Genomic DNA, 9,956 nt, shown 5'->3' with positions numbered 1-9,956 from the left:
TAAGAATGATGACCACACTGACACTTCCTACCGTGGTTCCGTATGTGTTCCTGGAGCACTCTGGAAGAGCTCACAATGTACTCACTGCTCAATAGGCAACTCCAGCAATGTTTGCAGCAAGACATTAGTGCTTTTGAAAAGGCCTGACGTTCTACTTTCCTCAACAGCTTTCTGGAATTCTACAGGCAGTGTTTCTACATGAAGTACAGTGTATTTTGTATTTACCATCATCTTTTCTTGCATATTCCTGGCATCTTGCCCTCTCCATAACTCCAGTAACAATTGATGTTCAAGGATGACAGAGAACAGAAAGGGCAATCAGTATAGCTATTGCCACTTAAGGTGTTCCATGTGTTGCTTAACATTTCACGTATGCTGAAAGCTACCTACAGTTCTGTGTATCTTTAAAAGTATCTTGAAATATATTAAGTATTTTTAGGAGGTGTTGTATGAAATACTTAAAAAATTATGACCATCAAGTAAAATCATTGCATGTTACTATGATACTTGTAAGAAAGAGCACCAGAAAAAAAAAAAAATCCCTCCCAATAGAACTACAATTCATTATTTTCAATAGGCATAAGTATCAAACTCCTTTGATTTAAGTAGATGCAATAAATACACACCTCTTGTCATACTTTCAGCAATGGCCTTAAGTATTGCCAGCGTGAAATGGAACAGTTGACACATTCACGTGTAGCTAAATAGTAGATACTAAGTCACATTGGTAAAGCTATTCTGAAATTACTGACAGCCAGGAGAATCTAGCCTTTAAATTTCCAACAGGCGTCTGGTGAGACGTAATCACTCATTTTCATTTTTTTCCCCTTTTTCTTCTTTTTCCTTTTCTTTTTTTCTTTCTTTTTTTCCCCATTTTTTCTTTCTTTTTCTTTTTCCTTTTTCTCCCTTCCTCTCCCTCCCCCTCCTACCCCCCCCCCCCCCCCCCTTTTTTTTTTCCTTTCCTCTTTCCTTCTTCCTTGCCTTTGCCTTGCCTTACCTTGCCTTGCCTTTTTTCCTGCATGGTTACTCCTAGAACTGCTCTTATGCTGGATTTGCACAGTAATTACAGAATCGCTGCCATCTGCTAAACGACCCGCTTTGCCGATTAGAAGGTTTAAAGAGAATAAACGTAAAGAAGACAACAGATTTTAATGGAAGCTGTCCCCAAGTTTCTCGCTATTCCCGAAGCGAGCCATGCCTGTAGGCACGGCAAGGCGCTGAGGAGCCGCGGCCCCTCCATGCGGCAGCAGCGGCTCACGGGCGATGTCGCCGCCGGTCTCAGCGCGCGGCTTCTCCCCGCCGGGGCCGTCCGCGGAGCCCAGCAGCGGTGCCGCAGAGCCAGACTCGGCCGCTCGGGGGCGCTGCGCCACCGGCTACGGCGCCTCCGCTCGCCCGAGCGCCGCGGGGGCGCAATGTGCCGCGCCACGGGTCCGTCCCGCCCCGGGGCCGCGCTGTGCCGTTGGGCGCGAGGATGCGCTGGGAGAAGCGCGCCTGGAGAGGGGAAAGCTCTGCTCTCTCGTGCTGCGCGGGCTCTCCGTCTCACTGCCTGCGGGCGCTGCGTGTGGAGCTCAGTGCCCGCTTCTTTGAAGCCCTACGGATGCTGGGTGTTTGTCTTTTTAGGATATATGAGCATAAGCACCGTGTAGATCCTGTTCTCAACATATTTTTCACTTTTGCTTTGTTTTGGTCCATCAGCATATTTAAGCTCTGTCTTACTCATAACGGAAACAAATACTTGAGCAGTGTGACAGCCCTTCTAGCTTGGCTGGTTGAACGCGGCCACCCAGCGCTACGCAGAATGTCCTGGAGGCCGTGAAGTGAGAGAATTACCTGAGGTCATTTCATCCCACAGAAGCTCAGCAGACACACATAGTTGAGAACTCAGTGTGAGCTGTATTGCTAAGTGTCTTACATCTCTCTCTGCTGCTGCATACGTAAATTAAAAACACATCAATATTTCCTGATGGCTGCTGTATTTTGGGTTATTAATAAATCACAGCATCATACACATGAAAATGTTAAAGTGTGAAACTCTCATCTCTGATGGTGCAGTGGAAAACAAGTCATAGCCAGAGGGCTTCAGCAGCCAGGCTGACCTTTAGACAAAGGTGTTGAGTAGCTTTGTATTTAAATAAATATATATATACATACACATAAGCATTTAACCATTTTTCTTTATTTTATTGTTGTTACTATTATTATTATTATTATTATTATTATTGGAGGCTTCTTGAAATATCACATACAAATAGAAATGAGACTTTATATTGCTGAGATTTCTAATCCAGACACCTCTGCTGGCTGTTAATTTTCTTCCTCCTGTTGCTGTACTGCCTGGGGAGCCCCAGCTGTGCACGTGGATGGCAGTGGAAATTGGATATATTCATCTCTATTTGCTTTTCAAGGACCTGAGCTGGTCTTAGAAGGACACTTGATTCACAGATCCCACAACTCATCTCTGTTCTAACAAAGTTCTCTAGATATGGATCATCTGTATGTAAAGGCCCCAGCTTACTCTTATTCCATTCTTCAAATGTCCTTTGTGACAACTGCATTCATGTCTGCCGGAAGCCTCCGCCTGCCTTCTGTGTCACTTTCATTTGAGATTTTGTTATACTTTGTCAGATTTCTCTGAATCTTAGGAAAAAGGCAGAAAAGGAGAAAGAAAAAGAGGAAAAAAAAAAAAAAAAAAAAAAAAAAAAGAAGAAGAAAAAGGGAAGACAACTGCTGGCAGTTGTATTAAAGTGTGTCCAGGCTCCCCAGTATGTAATGATGGTCATAGAACTGAGGTGAGTCTCACTGTTGGAATATGAAGAAAGCATAAAATTAACCCCTCAGGATGAGAAGTTCATTTTTGTGATGTCTCTCAAAGAAGTTGTATTTCCCACATTTACCCAAATAGCAGGCCCATAACAAGGGCCAAGTGCTCAGTGGTGGTATATGTCAGGTTTGGCACAGTGCTACTCTAATGGTACAGCTTCCAGATAGGAGCTGGCTCCTGCCATGCCAGCTCACAGAGCAGGCAGGACGAACGCGTGTCTGCCTGTACCCATCTGTACAACTACCTTCAGGCCCTCAGCTTTCCTGGAAGGTAGGAAAATGCCTTATCACACAGAGCATATAGATTTCCCTATGGGATCTTGCTCACAGCTATGCAGATAGTACCAATTTCCCTATATTCCTGATTCATCTTTAGAATAACAAGTATTTTTCAGAGTGTACTAGCTAAAACTAATTCATAATAACATCGTTTGTCTTGCTGACATGCAAATGTTCACTTGCAATTTCTGCAGAGTATGGGGAACTAATCTTTAAGTTGATTTGAAGAGGTCACTTAGGAATGGGGCAACAGTGCTATGATGATTCAGCATCTGTTCCTTTCACGCTGGGTGCTCGGGCAAAGAAGCATGAGTAGCACTGCCTTATGCAATGCACCACCAATCTATTAATGTGCACTGAAACATTCTGAATTTCAGTTCCAGTTCCCTACATTCCCATCTGAGAAAGACAATTGAAGCCCAAGAGGCTTTGCCCAATTCTGCCCTTCTGACTTTTCCAATGTCCATCCCACATCCTGTATTCTTTCATAGTACATTTATGGGATAAAGTTTTCCAACAAAAAAAGACTGCACTAGCCTTCTCTGTTCATCAAAGCATGAAATCAAGTGGTTGCCTCTTGAAAAACATAAAGGCGTTGTTGTGAATATTACCCTAATATTTATAGGGGAATGGAAAAAATAGCAGCTTTTTAAAGAGATTTAACTCAAATCCCCATGTGCAGCGGCGCTGCCTCCGGCCTAAAGCCAGTATAGTTTTTGATCCTAAGCATTGCAATCTGAAGATATCCTGTGTTTCTACAGTTGTGTTTGTTTTGGAAGATGCATAACAAATAACAAAAGGAAGGATATATGAGATATCACAGAGAGCTGTGGGGAAAGGGGTTACAGCTCCAAGGAGGGGGGAGATTTGTGCGTATGGCCTCTGAAAACCAAAAAGCATATGAAGATAACACTTGTTTTTTCTACACTCCCTTGAGAAAACAAAAATAAAGGACAGAGGAATATCATTTTTTTAATTTACTTTTTATTTTTTAAGCTGTAGTCTTTTGTTGCCAAGGATCAGATACACTTCCAATCAGTTGATCTACTGAAGAGAGGAGCAGAAAGCTAGAAAGCTTTAGCCACAAAATCCTATGGAAGCTTGTAGAGCAAACAGGAAATCGGCACTGCAAATAGGAGTCTGCAGTGAGGTGGTTGAAATACTAAAGTTCTGCCCTTTGAGAAAAAAAATTAGCCATTGGATTTATCAGATGCAGATCCTAGCACTCAGTAATCACTAAAGAGAGGATTAAGAAGAGGCCTGTGACTAAATGCAAGAGAAATCTCACACGAGTGAGCAAGGGAAAGGAGGATTATTGACAACATCTGACAAAAAGCAGTGTGCTCAGAACAAGCTGAAACAAAGCGATAGGGACAATAGTGATTAACCACAATTGAGCTCTTAATAGAGACAGATTAATTTCAGGTTCTACAAGAGAAAGGAATTAAATCTGTACTCTATTATCTGATCTTATACTGAGGAGGAGAGCAGTTATTTTAAAGAAGATTCATATGGTTGATAAGGAGGGAGGAAATAAGAACAAATTTAAATTAAGACATGGGAAACCAGGGAGAAACAAAACAACAAACACTGACAAGGAGATGGACCAGATGACCTTGCAGGTCTTCTCTATCTCATGCTTTTTGACTTTTCAGGAATTCATCTGGGCCTTGGTAGCGGATATTTAAGATATCATATTAATGACCAATTTCGGCAGATTTGTCCAGCTGAAGAGTCAGCTTTTTTTTACAGCTTCTCTGTAATCATAGAATTTTAGAATTACCAAAACGTAACTCTGAGTTTCATCAAATCATTTCTTTAAAATACTAGCACCAAACAGAGATACAGCTTTTCTCCCTTTACAATTCAATGATATCTGTGCTGTGAATTATTTTGATGTTTTTCCAGCTGCTTTCCTAGATTGCTGCTGAGACTAACCAGGATATTTAGCTGTGCAGTCACCCCACATGCTGTTCACATGCTGGCATACCTCCAGCCTTCATTTGGCCTTTATGGGGCCATTTCATTGCATGCTGTTAAAACTGGGCTGCTCTGGATGTCCTGGCTCTCTGAGGAAAAAGGAGGAGGAAACATCAGTCCTGGATACTGACCCATGGAAGTGTTGAAGGGAATTGCTCAGGGAACAGCCAGCCAGTCACAGGAATGTCACATAGCATTGAATTAAACCAAAGGGTACTGATTAAAATGATAAACCCTTATTTCCAGTAATGTCCCACTAGAGTCTATATTTAGATTAATTGGGCCAGATTTTTGTACATGCTGGCAGCTTTGACTGGATTATTGCTGAAGTGCTGGCTGGTACTGGATAGAAGCACACAGGAACGCAGCTGAGACTGAGTGATGCTGGGTGTAGCCAGCATTATGTTTTTTTAACTGCTGCTGTTTGTTCTGGTTTTATTTATTTATTTCCAATTTTAAAATGTGCTTTTATTTATTTATCCACTTCTGACTATTGAAAAAGGCAAGAAGCTGCAGAGTAGCGTTGCAGGCCGCTGGCAAACATCATCTTCTGAGCTGCTCCTCATCCTCTATTTGCCTTCTCTTCTGGGCAGCCCTCTCGTTTACTCGTAGCCTTCAGTCCCTGCAGAAGTAGTATTTGAGAATCCCTCATCAGCGCTGGAACTTGGCCAGGAAGATCTTTAGCCAACTTTCTGGCCACGGTGATTTCTGTGAGTGAGTGAAAGACCATGCTTCTTCCATCCTTTTCCTATGCTGTCATCAGGCCATTTCAGCCTCCAGGAGTTACTTTGGTAGCAAATAGTTTGTGTGAGCATAAGCAGATGTCAAAAGTTTTTGCCCTAGAACGCCCCATGTCATTTACTTTAACTCTACTCTGCTCAAACACATTTTGCGTTCAAAGGGAAATCACAGTAGCTCTCTTCAGATTTTCTTGCCTTTTGCTTTCACAAGGCTGAGGTGCACCAGCCCTTAGCATCAGCCAGAACAATTAGTGTCTGGCTCCGTTTAGAGAGGTGATCAGCTGTTGCAAATAGATTGGGTCAAAGGCCCTCAGTAGCCCACATAGTATAAGTGAAACTGCAGCTCCCACTGAAATTCACTGAGGTGTAGAAGTATGCAAAGCAAATCCTCTGCTGCAGAGGCTCTGTACAGATAGTTTATCCAGCTTCGGTTTTATAAACAATACTTCTGTACTTCCTACCTCTTTGTTAGGGTGTGGGAGAGCGTGTACAAACAACTGGGAAAGCCCCTGCTATATATACTACCATCCAGTATGTCATAGAGAGAGAATAAACATTATCAAACCACCAAACCGTTCTGACTTTTCCCTAACCTTTGCTATGAAATCACCCTATAATTAATGGTTTGATTTTCTAAAATGACTTTCTATTGGATCACATGCATATATAAGAGTTCATCAGTCAAGAACGTATATACACAACTCCTAAAGACTAGGCTCCATTTAAAAATCTTTTTTTTTTTCCTCCTCTTCAGAAAAGGAGAGAATCATGAAGAATGCCTTAGTATGAGTTGGATTCCAAGCAAGACTGCCTTTTTTGTGTTTTACAGTATTTTACTATCATCCTGAAGCTACGTTTTTGTGTCAACAGATTTAAGGTGAGCATCCATTCTTTTCTTCCCCTATCCCCATCTTTTCTTCTTGCATGGCATTTGGGATCTTAAAACCAGAAAACTCGTATGATTTATCAGCTCAAATTGTCTTGCAGCGCAGTTTCAGAGAAGTAATTAGTACATCTAGACATAATACAGATGTACCAACAATGACATGTCAGTAGAAAGAGCATTATTTTGCCTCCTCCTTCTTCCTTATCTAATCTTGTTCCCCTCAGCATATTTGTCAGTGCTATTGGTGTAATACTTGGAGGTAGGAGTGAAGCATGAGGAGTGGCTGTGCCATGGGCTGCTGGGGCATGGAGGTCTGAAGTCAGAGTGCCCCTTGCAGCTAGTGGGCCTGTTCCTTAACTGCTGCGCATCCTCAGCCATGGACAGAGGGGGTTGGCAGGGTCTGCAAGGGGTTCACAGGCAGCCAACCCTGCTGCCTTTGTGCACTGAATCTGAGAAACCATCCCACAGACACCCCACTGCTATCCTGTCTTCATGCCTCAATGCTGCGGCCATCCCACAAGCTGCAGGCCATTCAGGTGACAAGGGCTCAATTCAGCTTCTGCTGTGTCTTCACTTAATCAAAACCAAAGTATTACTTACAGAGATTTTGCTTTAAAAATAAACGTTCTCTGGCCTGAGGAAATGTAATGAAGTCTTGAAGAAGGGATGAAACAAGTGCTTCAATTTGTAAGGGAGAAGTTTTTCTTCCATCTCTGTGTCTGAAAAGGTGAAGTGTAAAAATGGTGTTTGTATCTTTTACATGTTTCCTTTAAAAAAAAAAACAACAAAACACCTAAAGAACAAAAGAAGGACCTCAATCATTTTACTAAGAAACATTTCTCAAAGAAAAACAAAGAAAGCCATGCCAAATCAAGACTCTTCATGCATGACGATGTAACAAGTCCTTGTTATCTCCCTCTTAAACCCATACTAATGGGTGACTTATTTTTTTCTTGTCACAGCAAATCATTCTATGACTACCTTACATTTTAGGAGTAAAAACTAAACTGTTTAAAGTACAATTGCACCCATTTTAAATTTCAATGTATCTGGGTGCATAGTTACAACTCTTCACACGTTTACAACACATGTCATAGAGACATCATGACTCCTAACATACATTGAGTATTTCTGACAAGAGGAATCCATAAATGGGGTAAACTAGGCTGCTCATCAACTTCCAAGTTTTACTTTCACTTTTTTCTTTCATTAAGAGAGAATGCAGCTGCTACCTTCCTCACCTGGTTGAGATCTCCACAAGGACACATTTCTCCTCCTGCTCTCCACCACCTACACAATCAGGTGCCAGGTACAGCTGACAGGATATTTTAATAAAAATAAAAATTATATCAATATAATACATTGATAACTGCAACACAATGGAAAGCACAGCAATAATAGCAGACCAGCAAAGTCCCAGGCAGTAATAAGCAAAGACTTGATCAGATACAACAACCACAGGCACAGAAACAAAGGAAAGACATTACTTACCTTCGGAAGGCCTTAGATACACAGAAATCTCCAGCAAGATACTTGCTTCCACTGCCAACCCTTACATAAGTTCTGGGAAGGGGTGGATCCTGGCTGCACCTCTTCCAGTCACTCAGCTGCATTGCATACACCTGCTCCCCTCCCTGGTTGGCCCTGCCCTCCCCCCAGGTGCTCAATCACTGGTTCAATCCATGACTCAGCATTTCCACTACAATAACACACTTCTCTTTCTAACAGAGAGGTGTGAGAATATGTAGCAATTACGTGTTGCAGTTCAAGAAATTTGGACTGCAAATGAGACTTTCAAGAGTGTAGCTGACTGATGAATTTAATGCAGTGTGTAACTAGTTCCTACATAGTTAGGGGCTCAGGTGATGCAGATACACACTCGAGTACGATGAATGGCCAGAGCTGTGGGAGGTCCACTATTGTCTTTGATTTCATGGTGATGGTCTGCCAGGTTGTTGCTTTCATACCTGTCTTGTTGGAAGCAGTGGTTTTGTTACAAGATCAACCAAGGAGACCTCTTTGTTTCTGTCCTACTTTTTGTGCAGTGCTTTTCACAATTTTGAAACACCGTTGCTCATTCATATCCCTTCTGATGACACATGTAACTATCAGGAATAATTACTGGAAATGGATCAGGAACAAGACAGGCGCACATGGGAGTGTTTTGAAAGCCAGTTGCTAGATGAACTGCAGATGTTCCTTTCAAATACTGGTAGCTATTCTGCTCAAAATTATTTCCAAAAATACAGCACTGAAGGGAATAGCAAATTCTTTGTTTAATCAATACTTTCACTTTAAAATACTTTTTTCCCCCCCCCAATGTTTGGCAATTTAGAAAGAATAGAAAAAGTCACTGCAAATAGAAACTAGAATTTCTCAGACAAAAGCCAGAAGATCCAAAGAGGGGATGGGCAGTTTCTGTTCTCCAATCAATGGCATTTTAAAAAACAAATGAAGTATAAAGTATTTCTTCACAGAACTTTGTCCCGAGTATGGCATGCTTTTGGAAAAAGCATGAAGACAAGAACAGTATGCAGGGTATTGCATATTACAAGTACTTCAGGCATTATGAATGGAAAAACAAATACCTATCACTGACAATATTGTTGCCTCATTGATTATTTTTTCTCTCCTCTGGCTTTCATTATTCCCAAAGTGGTTTGTTTATAAACATCTCAAAACTGTAAGGCTGTGTGTAAAAAAAACAGTTCTTAATGATAATTGTTTTACAGATACCACATCACTTTAAAATGACTTTGTGACTTTTGCACAGGTAAATATTAAGGGCTTCAAATACTGACCCTTTTCAGAAGCTGGGTTGGTTTTAAGCAGTGAAGTGTTTGGGCAAGATTCTTCCTTTTCAAGAGGGGTTCAAAAATAAGAACAGATGCAGGTGAACACTTAAATTTCAGGATCAGAAATCAAGCTTTTGTTTAAAAATGTTTAATAACAAACTACATCAGCTTGAGAAAATATCAGAGAGTGGTTTTGAACTGTGAATCATTCATAAACATTCATAGACTAAAAAAGCCCCAGCTCTTGGAAAGTCAGATACATCAGACATGCTGGAGTTGCAATACCTAGATTTCCTCCATCTCCACACCACTAATTTATACCAGAGAAAAACACTTTGCTTTTCTGCTTTTTCATCCCATATACTGTTCAAGATTTAGGGGTGAGCTCAAAGGTGGATGATGTTGCCCCTCAATCCAATAGTTATAACAGGTGAAAGAAGCTGTGGGGCTGTAGCA

At 41.4% G+C, this 9,956-nt stretch overlaps 1 long non-coding RNA gene across 2 annotated transcripts; it reads right to left on the bottom strand.

Moving 5' to 3' along the window:
• Window positions 1-4,429: 4,429 nt before the first annotated feature.
• LOC125696359 (uncharacterized) lies at window positions 4,430-8,300 on the bottom strand. Of its 2 annotated transcripts, none has more exons than XR_007378322.1 (4): window positions 8,197-8,300; window positions 7,947-8,020; window positions 7,306-7,424; window positions 4,430-5,865 (listed from the first exon to the last, which is right to left on the bottom strand). It is a non-coding gene; the product is annotated as an uncharacterized LOC125696359 (long non-coding RNA). The 2 variants fall into 2 exon arrangements; XR_007378321.1 differs by having other exon boundaries at window positions 4,430-5,701.
• Between the last annotated feature and the right edge of the window lie 1,656 nt (window positions 8,301-9,956).

Source organism: Lagopus muta, chromosome 7, assembly GCF_023343835.1.
Source record: "Lagopus muta isolate bLagMut1 chromosome 7, bLagMut1 primary, whole genome shotgun sequence".
NCBI lineage: Eukaryota > Metazoa > Chordata > Aves > Galliformes > Phasianidae > Lagopus > Lagopus muta.
The sequence above is the reverse complement of the archived record's forward strand: the minus strand, read 5'-3'. Positions and strand labels throughout refer to the sequence as shown.